The 13,495-nt window shown below is 42.1% G+C and overlaps 1 protein-coding gene across 1 annotated transcript in view; it reads right to left on the reverse strand.

Annotated features, from left to right (window-relative positions):
- Positions 1 to 1,321: 1,321 nt before the first annotated feature.
- The window catches only part of LOC311078195 (uncharacterized protein), an 81,205-nt gene continuing 69,031 nt past the window's right edge, over positions 1,322 to 13,495 (reverse strand). The window contains exon 2 of the mRNA XM_084106910.1: positions 1,322 to 1,614. The gene's annotated coding sequence lies outside the window, so the exon portion shown is untranslated. The remainder of the gene's footprint in view (positions 1,615 to 13,495) is intronic.

A 13,495-nucleotide genomic window follows, 5' to 3' on the forward strand; every position in this document is an offset into this window, starting at 1 on the left:
CAACAGCAGGGGCACTAATATGATCACTTATATGCTACGTGTAAAAAAACAACAACTGAGGAAGAAGAGTCGGCCTATAGCCACTGACAGAAAGTTAGTTTTATAAGGCTGCACTTTTAAATTTGCTTACATTATATTTGAATAGCAGTGGTCTCCAACGTGGTGCCTGTGAGTTGCCCGCTAAACACATTCTATAAATAGCCCCAACTTGCCGTCGGGGTTCCAGACTTCGAATAAATGGTATAATTTTGCGACCTTTTCAAACGTTTCAATTTGAACTTTTGCCTCTACAAAATTACCCAACTCTCTTTGATTATACGCTGTCATTTGCGTTGCGTATGAGAAACATCTAATGGCAAACGCTCAAAAAGCGGAACAAAACATGTTTGATCTGAGCAGCGCATTATCAGCTCGGCCCAAAAACAGCGATCGCGGCCAAAGCTGATCTCGATCACGCGAACATTATTACACAGAGCTGCGCGATCCACTGAGAAGAAGCATTTAAATTCAGCGCAGAATTATCTATCTCTATTATAAACCCACAAATGACTATGTGATTTAAGCTTGTAAAAAGCCAGATGAAAGAGCGCTGATATTCTCAACATATTGACGAAAAAAAAAAAAAAAAAAAAAAAAAAAAAAAACAAACAGGCGAAACATTGTTCCGAGAACAAACCAGCTAGAAGACATTTCACACCAAAACTTATGAATTAACTTTAGTAAAACAAACTTTTTTGGCAGAAATGTGCCTGTATTCATATTTAAAATGCTGTTATATTAATATAGTCATGTATAAATGTATTAAATGTAGCCTAATGCAGTAATGTTTTGTTTAGAAGTTATGGCAGTTTATTTTTATTTTTTATTTATTTATTTTTTTAATTTATATTTGTACTAAATGTTTGGGATACTGTTTTTGATAACACATACAATAGGTTTATAGAAAATCAACAAAAAAATCAATAAATATTTTCATAATTTTTCAGGAATTGTAAGTCTGAACCAGAATATATGATATTTTATTAGATAGCCTACTAGATTTTATCTAGTATCTAATAAAATCTAGTATCTTTATCTAGTATCTAATAAAATCTAATATCTAGATTTTAGATATTAGATTTTATTTACAAGATATTTTATTATTTCCCATATGATGGTGAAAAGTAAAAAAGCTTCACCATGTTATGTATAATAAATATTGGAGTATAACAAATAAAAATTCCTTCTAGATTATTTTATCCCTTGAGGTAGCCCTCGCACAAAAAAAGGTTGGAGACCCCTGGTATAGTAATATGTTTTATAATTAAAAGTTTGTGTAATTTGGGGTTTCTGTAGCCAGTGACATTTCATTATTTGTATTTTATGGCATTGTACATTTTTTGTTTTTATTTGAAGGCTGAGGCTTCATTAATAAACACAACCCCAACTATCATCATTGGTTTTGAGATGTTACTTGCTGTGAATACCTTGTCTGATAGGCTACAGTATTGTGGCATATAGTATCAGGACATCCTGGCTAGTGTCTGTCGCACACGGCTAGGCGAATGGCCGGATGATGGGCCTATTTGGGAGAAAGTCCAGGGCTGTTTTTTAGCCCCAGTCCGTCCCTGCAAGCTTGTATATTTAAGTTCAGCAATTTCACTTAAATGACAATTCATAGGTAATTTTCATTGCCATTTAAGTGAAATTACTGAACTTAAATATACAAGCTTGATAACAATGATCATTCTAGAAGAAAATTTCAGATGGCACTCGGATTTTGCATCTGAACTCTTCATATGATAATCAATATATTTTTATCTAGAGTAGGTGTTACTCTGAAATGCTGCTTTTGAAAGATTTATAGGCTGCTATAAGTTATTGTTATTATTATTTTATGCAGCACTGCACATAGCCTATGCCTGCAAGGCACAACAAACCTGTTCATTATATATTGTTGGAAACATTTTTGTGTGTGTGCATTCTGTGAATTTTAAAAAGCAATTTTAACCAGAAAAATCTAAAATCTATTCCCAAAATCGTGCAGCATCAGTATGTTCACAGTTTTTTTTTTTTTTTTTTTTTACAGGGACCAGATGCCCCATGGATGAGTCCTGCTGACTTCAACATTCACATGAGTCTCTGTACATGAACATGGTAAAGTGAAAATCAAACACCTTGGAAATTAAAGGTATGTACAATGTTTTTAGGAATGGCACAATGGTCTCTGTCTTTGGATCATTGTTTTCAATAATGTGCTTTTTTGTCATTTGTTGTGTATCTTTGGATTATGTTTTGTTGTAAATAAATCCAAACAATCTAAAAGCCATTCTTTTTTAAATCTCCTCATTCTTTGTGCAGGCCCGTCGCGACAAGGCAAGCAAACCAAGCAATTGCTTGGGGCCCCGAGCTGGCCTGGGGCCCCAAGACAACGACTGGTTAAGAATAAAATGCAACGACAAACTGTGAGCGCCCCTTTGATAGTCAATGCAGTAAAGTGCAATGACACTGTTATCGGGATCCCCCTCAAGGGGGCCCCCCTCAGTAGTCGCTGACTGCAGCCAGCCAACCACGCGTCTCTGCTGCCGGCAAAATACAAAACCTCCTCAGCAGTCATCATGAAGCGGAATTATGCAAGTAAAACAAGATAGTAAGTGATAAATTACACTGGATAAAATAGCTCTATTTGTCTTGTACAAATGGTGTAATTTTGCAGCAGGTAGGCTAGCAAAAATATGTTTATGTTAGCTGTCTGCCTGACGATAAATTTTTGGGGGCTTTTGGGGGGGGCCTCCATGTCCATTTTGCTTGGGAGGTCGTACTTTCCCACATACTTACCTTCGACTGTGTCGTGATGTGCGGCGATAGCGGCAACATACACTTTCAGGGTGGAGGGAGACAGCCTTCGCTCCAATCCTTCTTGCAGGAAGGAAAGCACGACACTGATTTTCTGGGGTCTTCTCGGCGAGAAGAGCACCAGGTGAAGAAGAGGTTCCACTTCAATGCGTAGGCATGTCTCATGGACGATGCTCTAGCGGAAGTGATGGTAGCCACCACCGCTGGTGGTAGGGTACTCAAACCTGCTTCGTCCCGTCCAGGAGCCACACGTGGAAGTTCCAAAGATCGGGACAAGGGTGCCATAGGGTGCCCCGTCTCTGAAAAAGGAGGTCCTTCCTCAGAGGAATTGGTCAGGGAGGTGCTGTCGCGAGGAGTACTAGTTCGGAGAACCAGGTCCGGGTGGGCCAATGAGGCACAACCAATATGACCTGCTCCTCGTCCTCCCTGATCTTGCACAGGGTCTGTGCAAGAAGGCTCACTGGGGGAAACGCATACTTGCCGTGGCCAGCTGTGCGCCAGTGCGTCCGTGCCGAGTGTGCCCTCGGTCAGGGAGTAAAACTGGCTGCAATGGAAAGAGTCATGGGAGGCAAACAGATCTACCTGTGCGTAAGGGCACTCCGGCCCGTAGAAAGCTGAGGTTTGTCCACGGGGTGAACGTCTGATGGCAGGTCGGAGTAAGTGGTACTCGGAGTGTGCCTTGTTGCCATGCCCACCTCGGGACTCAATCGCGAAGCCAGAGCTGAAGCGGCCTCATGTGAAACAATCCGAGCGCCGTTGCTGCAGCTCCGGATGCCATATGCCCCAGGAGCCTCTAAATAACTTCAGTGGAACCACACTCTTGCTCTCGAACTGTCTCAGGCAAGTCAGCAGTGACTGCGTGCGCACGCTCGTAAGCTGCACGCACGCCGGAGCAGAAGGTCCCTGTGTTCGCAAACCTGGTCTTGAGAGTGAGCTAGGATCAGCCAGTCGTCGAGATAGTTCAGGATGCAAGATAGTTTGTGTTGCCGTAGTGGCACAAGGGCTGCCTCAACGACTTTTGTTAAGACGCGAGGAGACAGGGCTAGCCCAAATGGGAGAACCGCGTACTGATATGCCCGCCCCTCGAAAGCAAACCGAGGAATGGTCTGTGTTGAGGAAGAATGGAGACATGAAAGTAGGCGTCCTTCAGGTCAATCGCTGCAAACCAATCCTGCAGCCGCACACGTTCGAAAATGCGTTTGGCCATGAGCATCTTGAACGGAAGCCTGAGAAGGGATCGTTTCAAGATGCACAGGTCCAGGATTTGCCGTAACCCACCGGTATTCTTCGGTACAATGAAGTAGGGGCTGTAGAACCCGGACTTCATTTTGTCTGGAGGAACAATCTCGATCGCACCTTTCGCCAGTAATGTAATCGCCAGACAGGGGCATAGCCACCCACCATAGTGGAGCGGACTCCCCGGAAGCGGGGAGGAGATTGTGCGAACTGAATCGCATAGCCGAGCCTGATGGTTCTCGCGACCCAGCGGGACAGGTTGGGAAGCTCTACCCAGGCTCCCAAGAACTGAACCAGCGGGGTCATGCGATCCACAGATGTACCCTCGGTGGGGCAGCAAAGCGGAATGACTGGCCCGGACAAGGGAGGCGTAGCATCCCAGTGTGTGGGCACGGTCATAAGCTGTGTCCTGACAGAGTAGGCCAGGGAAGGACTAGCGTTCCACGGGGGCCTGCTCTGACAGGGGTCTGGCGACAGAAGGGGACGAGAGTGGCGAGGCAGAGTGTCGCACACTGCCATCCGTTCTTAGAAAAAAGATTCTCCACCAGGGGAAGGAGTGGTCCTGCTACCAGCTCCTGAGAAGAACTGAGCCCTAACTCCAAGCTGCCCGTCTCAGGAGTGCTGCTTAGCCTGGCGTTTGGCCGGCTAAGGGGCGGAGACGGGCGGTGCCGCCCTCCTGTGACCTCCTCCTGCTCGGGGTCGGTGAAGGCTGCGGAGCAGGAGGGGAGGAGCCGCAGGGAGGCAGCCTCGACGGGAAGCAGACTAAGGAAACCGCACGTACGGATGACCGTCGGTGCAGAAGGGCCTCAGTCTGCTTCTGGGGGGTCGAAGACTGTTGGGTGCAGTCCTCAACCACACCACCGACGAGCCCAGCCTGGGACATGGGGAAGCTGATAAAACGAGTTCCCAGACCTCCTCACCCCCTCACGGTTCGACCAGCCCGGACAGTTGAGGCATAGCGTCCCTGCGTGAGGGCGTGGTCGAATTTCCGCGCTCCACGGCGGCCTGGTCTGACAGAACTCCCGGGTCAAACCGATGCTTTCAGCTACCCGGGAAAGCATGGCCGTCAGCTCTGGATCTGACTCGGCTAACGCTGGCACTCCCGAGGGAGGCAACACAGCCGAATCCTCATTTCCAGAGGAATCAAACCTGCCTTGTGATGCTGTGAGTGACATGACATCATCCACTGGAGCCCCGAATGAAAAAACTGGATCCCCGAGAGGAACCAGGCACATACGGAAGCTCCACGGTTTGCGATGTGGACGGGGGCGTGGCCTGAAGAATGACTCGTCGGTTATTGTGCCACACCGTAACCCTCAGATCACCCTGGCCACCAGCCAAAGTATCCCCTCTCGAGGAAGAGATAGATTGGGGTGTGGCAGAGGGGACTCTACCCACACGGAGATCATTGAGTCTCGATCTAAACATTACGATGGTCATGTTCCCGCAAAGAAAACATGACTCATCCACGAGCGTTGCCGAGCGTGATTAAGCCCAACACGCTAAAAAGCGCTCATGACCGTTAGGCAGATGAATCACGCACCTACATCCAGAAAACACACGGGCGAGCCGTCTTGAAAAAGACATGCCATGTGCAGCTCTTTTAGAGAGAGGAAAAAGCTTGGCAGATCACTGCACAGACCAGCAGCAGGCAATGTGATCTCGCTGGAACGCGGCATTGCACCAACACACTGGAGAGCCGCTCGTCTCGTAGAGTTAAGATAATTCAGAATGGCTTGTGGGAGTGAAGAAAACTCTTGGCTCTGAAGCAAAAACATAACTGCATGTTCCCAGCATACTTCCTTATATACCCACGAGGTGGGGCGGAGTTACACTATGCAAATTCCGCAGACCCATGGCATTTTCTTGCCATTGGCTCGTTTTGTATTCTCAAAGGTGAGAGGCTTTCTAAGCGAAACCCCATTTGTCGTCACAACGTAACTCGTAGTGACCACGAAAGGGAACAAAGAAGGGTACGTGACAGAGGTCTGATCAAAGAAATGAGTGATTAATACCATATGAAAAGTACCAGTAAAAAATAAAATGGGGTACGTGTTAACATGTTAAATAAAATTCACTTTTTTTCCTTCTATGAACTACACTTTTACATGCATCTGATTGACAGATAAATCATGCAATCTTATTTCATTGTTGTTGCTAATTAGAGTCCGACCGATTTATAGGTCTGCCCATTTTATCAGCCGATATGAGCCTGTCGCAGATATATCGACATCGGCTTATATGATGCAGATATGCCTCCGATATGAACTTTTTTTTTTACAGAACATATAACGCAGATAAAATGCTTGTAAATAGTGTAGCTACATTTGTCCAGCAGAGTATTTGTCCAACGGTGTAAGATGCACACACATTAGCTTCCACTCCACTGACAAGGTATAAAACATGGCTAGCTAGCTAATGTAGCAAACGAGTATGATAAGCTCGTTGTGAGAGTAAAACACAGCAACATTGTTTATTTACTTTACAGCATTGCATCTCACCAGGTGACAACATAGCGTTAAATCACCATTCAACAGACTCATGTCACCACCGCACTGGTAACTAGTTATCAACTTACCTTTAAGACACCGCTTGACTGCTGGTCTGCTGGTGCCTGAACAAGACACTGGACGCAAGCGGCAGCGCAAGCGGCGATGTGACAAGACACTGGACGCAAGCGGCAGCGCAAGCGGCGATGTGACAAGATAGTTGAACCCATTATAATCAGTGATGTGTCTACACTGGATGCGGCTCAAACGAGCGACAAATCTCCAAAAGTAAACTGATGCCTCATTCTATTTATGACGTACTGACACGAAGGACAAATGCTTTGTAACGGGTGCTTTTTCGCGTCCAGTGTAAACAGCTTTTACTGTTGTGACGTGAGCAACAACGGCCCAGTGTAGACAGTGTCAGCCCATTCTGCCTATAACGTTACATTACAACATCAAGCAATATTCCAATAATTTATATAATTATAACACTTTATATAGGGCCATTTTGCATAATGAGTAATTTCACATTTAGTATATTTTGCTGACTACTTAGGCCTACTTATTTAAAATAGTATTTAAGTAAAAGTACATATGTAATTAAACGCTTTCATTATGGTATTGTTACTTTTACTTTAGTAAAATATCTGAGTACTTCTTCCACCACTGGTAGAGATTAGATGAATTAATACTAATAATAGAAGATTATAAGGGTTTGTCAGTTACACTTTTGATATATTTATTGATATAAGTTATTTTTTATATAATGTGACTAAATAAAAAGACAAAGTCATTAGTGAAGATTATGCAACAGTATTTAGAACAGAATATAGAATAGAACATGCAATGCAAACTAGTTTGGTTACAGCTCAAATGTATCATTCTCATTCTGTCATTCACCCTGCCTCCATTACATATCTTTGTCACAGAAGTGTTTGATCGCCACATTTGAGTGATCATTGCAAAAAATGTGTTTATTTAAATATTCTGTTTATGTATACTGTATTCCATACAGTACCAGTCAAAAGTTTGTATACACGAATGGGAAAGTGTGTCCAAACTTTTGACTGGTACTGTGCTATAATATACACATAAATAATATTGCTACTGTATTATAATATACACATAAATAATATCTGCCGATATATCGTTATCTGGCTTTTTTTACTCCCTAATATCAGTATCGGCATCGGCCCCCAAAAATCCATATCGGTCGGGCTCTATTGCTAATGTTGAGATTTTTTCAGCTTCAAACAAAGTTTGCTTTGTACATTTAGTTTAACTGCATTGTTAAAGAAGCCAAGCTTTACCATTCAATTGAACTGTGTGCATGCATTTTAGACACTTACACTTACAATAACTGTGTCCTTGTATGAGCCGAGTTTGCTATTTACTTCAACTGATCAGTGCTCTGGTAATATCAATGGTTCATTTCAGGAGCTGCCAAAATTACAATTTAAATTTTAGAATATGAGCATAGCTAACTTACATTCAATATTTTATTGAAACGTTAGCGATACTGATACAAAATGCGAGCACCAGTGATTGAATGTCAAAGCATGGTATGTACATCCTGCCCCCAGCTGAAAGTTTTGATTGGTTTTGCACCTGAGTCAGACCTGTCTGTTATTGACTGAAGCGTAGGGTTCCACCGCAGTAGTTTGAAAAGTGTCTGTCAAATGCCAGCTCGCCCTATCGCTCTTTCTGCACCTTTGTCAAAGTTCTTTGTACTTTTGGTGAAAAATAAAAGCAATAATAAAAGCAAAAATAATAGCAAAGTTGAATACTTTATTTTTATTCAACTCAAGTAAAAGTAAAAGTACCACAATTTCATTATATACTCAAGAAAGTACAAAAAACTGAAAAATATACACAAGTACTGTAATGAAAGTAATTGTAATTAGTGACTTTCCACCTCTGACATTAACAGATTATTACAGCAAATGGCCTGAGGTCTCCTTTACTCACACTGTCACAACGGATTCTGTGGTTTCGTTAAATGCGCACAAGGCTGCCTATTTTGCCATCTGCTCCGGTGCACTTACCAACTGACATAACTGTCCGCCGAAGGGTTACACAGCTGCAACCCAAAATGAAAAAGTACACTGATGCTAAGCGGTGTGCTCTCACTCCTTGTTCCAGGAGGGGGATAAAGTGAATGTACGGAACCCCTTGCATGTTCCTAAGGGACACAGAAAGTTTACTGATCCTCTTAAGGTTGCCAAAAGACTTGGGGTGGATACGTACATTACATACCTGCTTGCTTACAGCATATTCATAGCGGTAATCTCTCTCTCTTTCGCTGACTAATTCTCTTCCTCTGTATAACATAGAATTTACCACCATCTAACTAGGGATGGGCACGAGTACTGGAGTACTCGGACGTGACAGCGACGATCGATCATGAGAACGACGATCACCTGACTTTGAAATATATATTAGTCTATTTTTCTGATTGGTTATTGCAGCATTTTGGGCGGTACCTGAGGTCTGATTGGTTAGCGTTAGACAGCATGCCTTCCAGACCTGTGAAATAAAGTGAAACTGGATTTGAACTGGAGTCACTTTGATCTTGAAAAACAGTTAAGTGAAAGATGTGTAGCGCCAATCTGTCATATACATAGCATTATAATGCGAACACACGATTGTAATAGATTAGAATGTTGTAAATTCTTTGTGCTTTAGTTTCCCGTGTATCAGCGCGCTGATAAGGGAAACCACAATGAGAGTTTTACATCAGACTAGCACAGTCAAGATCACGTGTGCATTTGTGTCCTTTTGTGCAGATGTAAGTAGGGCTGGGTACCGAGTTTCGATATTTTTTAGGTACCGATCGAATTGCCTCGATACTATCGAGTATCGAAAAATGACATGTTGTTCGGTACCAGATTTCGATACCTAAGGGGTTAACGCGTCAACGTCAGTGCTCAAACAAATACATATGAAATGCACAACGACACACATAAAGTCGCTCACGCACATACATGTGTAGAGTTTGCGTAACTCTACACACACGAGAAGCGCGGAACTCTCCACGCACATACTCATATGAGACGCGCGCACGCACAAACTCTCCACGCGCATACGAGATGCGAGCACACACACAAAACTCGCGCACATACTCAATGAGACGCGAGCACACACACACAAACTCTCCGCGCACATATTCATGAGACGCGAGCACACACACATAATACCTTAAAGATGTGGAAAAGTCGATCAAAAGTGTGGGTACATTTCTCCAGGATCGATGCCAACAGCGCGCGATGCAGTATTTGCAGTAAAATAATTGCTGCAAAGACCGGTACCACGAAAAATATGATGAAGACCTTGACAGTGCACGGCCACGGAGTAAAAATAATAGCAGAAAGTTGCTTCGCCTTCTACTGGTAAATGAAGAGGTACCTTGTTGATCACTCTGACAGTGTTTATATTGCAATAATAACCTACTGAGTGTACACAGCCGTTCAAAAATGTGTTGGTCAGTCAGAATTTTTTTTTTTTTTTCAGTAAGGATGCATTAAAGTTATCAAAAGTGACATTAAAACGTGTAATGTTACAAAATATTTAGTTTTTAAATAAATGCTGTTCTTTTGACATTTTTATTCATCAAAGAATCATGAAAAAAAATGTATCATAGTTTCCAAAATATTAAGCAGCAAACTGTTTTCATATTTCTGAAGGATCATGTGACACTGAAGTAATGATTTTGAAAATTCAGCTTTGACATCACAGGAATAAATTACATTTTGAAATATATTCAAATAAGATTTTAAATTGTAATACTATTTCACAATATTACAAGTTTTACTGTATTTTTTATATATATAAAAAAAAATTCAGCTTTGGTGAGCATGAGCTCTTTATAAAACATTTTTTGTTCCTTTGTGCTTTTTTTGTTCCTTTGTGCACTGGCTAAGGAGCATGAGTCAAACTGAAAAAATAAAACCAACATTTTCTGAGGTAATGTGTTATGTAATCTTGTTAAAATGGATTTCATAAAATTGGTATCGAAAAAAGTATCGTTAGGAACCGGTATCGAAACTGAGGTATCGAAAATGGCACCGGATCCAAAGATTTTGAACGATACCCAGCCCTAGATGTAAGTTGTAAGATTACTTTTATGTTGTCTATATCTGATTAATCTCATATTGGAGATGTTTGGTTGAGTATATTAACCAGCTAGCAAAGCGCTGCAGTTTAGAGTTCTCAACAGGCCTGAAAATTACAACCCGACCCGACCCGGCCCGTGGCTTTTAAAGCCCGGACCCGATGTAACCCGACACATCAACATGAATTATCTGCCCGAACCCGGCCCGCAGCTTTTTTTTCTTTTTTTTTCTTCTCATACACGTATTATCATGACCAGCAGACGGGAATTCAAATCAACCTTTAATGTTCACGCCTTTTAACAATACAAACAATACAAACAACTGAAACAATAAACTTTAAATATATAAATAAGCAACAGTGAATTCACCTGCGGCAAGTTTACTTTTCACCAACTCCATCTTCTTCTCCAGGCTAAAGGAGTGCACGCAGCGGCGTCAGGTCTGCCCCCGCCCCTCTCCATGATGAACGTTGCACGCAGCAGCCAGACTTTCTTTACGGTGAACAGCAGCAATGATTAATAAATGTTTTTTTTTTTTTTTTTTTCACTGAGCGGAAAAGATTAAGCCCGAGGTCTGACCCGACCCGAGTCATTTGCTTATATTTTCGACCCGAACCCGGTCCGAACCCGCGGGTCCCGTCGGGTTTGTCGGGCCGACCCGACCCATTGAGAACTCTAGGCCCTACTGCAGTTTACCAAGTGTTCATTCACTCTTCAGTTTCAGCTCAAAGGCAATGCCCAACATTATTGACTGGGTTATTTGAGACGGTTAGTTTCTTTTTCAAAATCATCATCTAGCAGTGCTATGTTTTACTAGTCATATGTTCATGATTTCATAGACATGTTTTTTTGTCAGATTTTTATTTGTTAACATATTGTAACGAATGAGAAGAAGAAGCAAGATGCAAGTAAAAAGGCTCTTTATTGTATATATATTTGAAGGAAGGTCAAAGTCCAGAACAGACAGGCTAGCGGCGCAGGGACCCCGATGGTCAGATGAACCCGGTGAAAGGGAGTGCATCAGTGCGGTGAGATGAATCCAGTGATGAGAATAATCCAGAATAAATCCACAGGAACACGAACAGGAACAGGAACAAGGAAGGCACAAGACTCGAGACGCAGACTGGAACACTACCGGGACACCACAAACAACGATCTGACAAAGGAGATGAGAAAGTGAATATATAGGGTGATGAGATGAGCTGCAGCTGGTGACGGGAGTGATGAACTGGATCGCTGATGAGCGCTAATGAGCCGGCACACCCACACAATCAGTACACACACACACACACAACAACAGAACACGAGACAAGAAGGAGACATAGGATTTATGAACCGTGACACATATATTTTCGTAACAGTCTTAAAATATTTTCATTATCTCCATAATGATATATATATATATATATATATATATATATATATATATATATATATATATATATATATGTATGTATGTAATATCTCCACGTCCTGCCCCCTGAGTACTCGTTTTTTTGAGACCCATCAATGATCGAAATGAGAAATTGACAAAAAAGCCCATCCCTACATCTAACCAGATTCCTTGGTAACTCAATACCTCATCTTACAGAGAGGCAGGAGTCTCACTCATCCATTGTTGAAACATGTAGACACAGATCTTTACTGTCCAAAATACATGATGAGAGCTATCAGGGAGAGAAGTTCTATTTGTCTCCACCGGCCTGGCTGCTGAGCATCATGATGGATTAGATTAAGGCAGGGCTAAAACTGTGGCCTGATGAGCAAGCGTGCAATTGTGAGATTAATTAGTTTCATCCGTCGTGGGAGGCCTCTCTTGAATGGATCCCTTTTGGATAAACTAGAGTAATGGCAAAGATACAAGTTCCCCTAACTCAGTCAATCATAATATTTACTGGCTGAATCTTTTCTCAATTACTATGCCCAGTATTGGGTCAAAAGTGACATCAGGCTCGGAACAGAAAATTGCTCCAGAAAATTACATGGTGGCTTTGATAAATAACAAACACGTTTTCTAATGTGATTCGGGTCCCAGATCTGTGTGCTCCAAGGGATTAAGCAATGAATATCTTGATGAAGACAAAAGATAGAAATGGAGTGAGTAATAGATAGATGGAGTTGCTGATAAATAGATTATCTCTTTGGGGGTAATTATACAGACAGAACGCGGTGCGACTACTAAAAGTTGAAATGATAAACTGAGGTTCACTTTCTCCCTCAGGTTTTTTTCTCTCCTTTTCTCTCTTCCTCCTCCTCTTTACAGTTCATTTACTCCCTGTGGCTTACCTGAGATTGATGCTCTGATCCTCTGATTGCCATAATGGCTCCATCCTGGAGATCCCATACATAATGCACAGCAGACTCGCTGAACGTGGGGGGCATCGCCAGGTCCCGGCAGCCATTCATTTCCCTCCAGCTATTGATGATTATGGATTAAATGTTGTTCTTTATTTAAATTAAGTTAATATGCTTTCAAAATTTTTCTTTCGAATTAATTTGCATCTTACGCCGCCTGAATTTGTTAAATGTTAAAATGACCTATTGCATTCATTTTTTTAATGTACTCGCTTAATAGAATCCTCAAATGGAAAAGTGTGAAAGTTGCAGTTTAAAGACGATCAAAACAACTTAAGATCCACATTAAAGTGTATCAGCAGTGCAGTAGCATGTAAATTAAGTGATGATCCAAAAGAAATAACAATTTAGCTTTATTTTAATGAAAGCTCATAAATTGACTGAGCAATCTGAGAACTTGTTTTACTGTTGTATGCACAATTCCTTTTATTGCATAAACATAAACCTTTCAAATGCACCACCAATG

The sequence above is a fragment of the Abramis brama genome (assembly GCF_963993115.1).
Source record: "Abramis brama genome assembly, chromosome: 2".
NCBI classification, from domain to species: Eukaryota; Metazoa; Chordata; class Actinopteri; order Cypriniformes; family Leuciscidae; genus Abramis; species Abramis brama.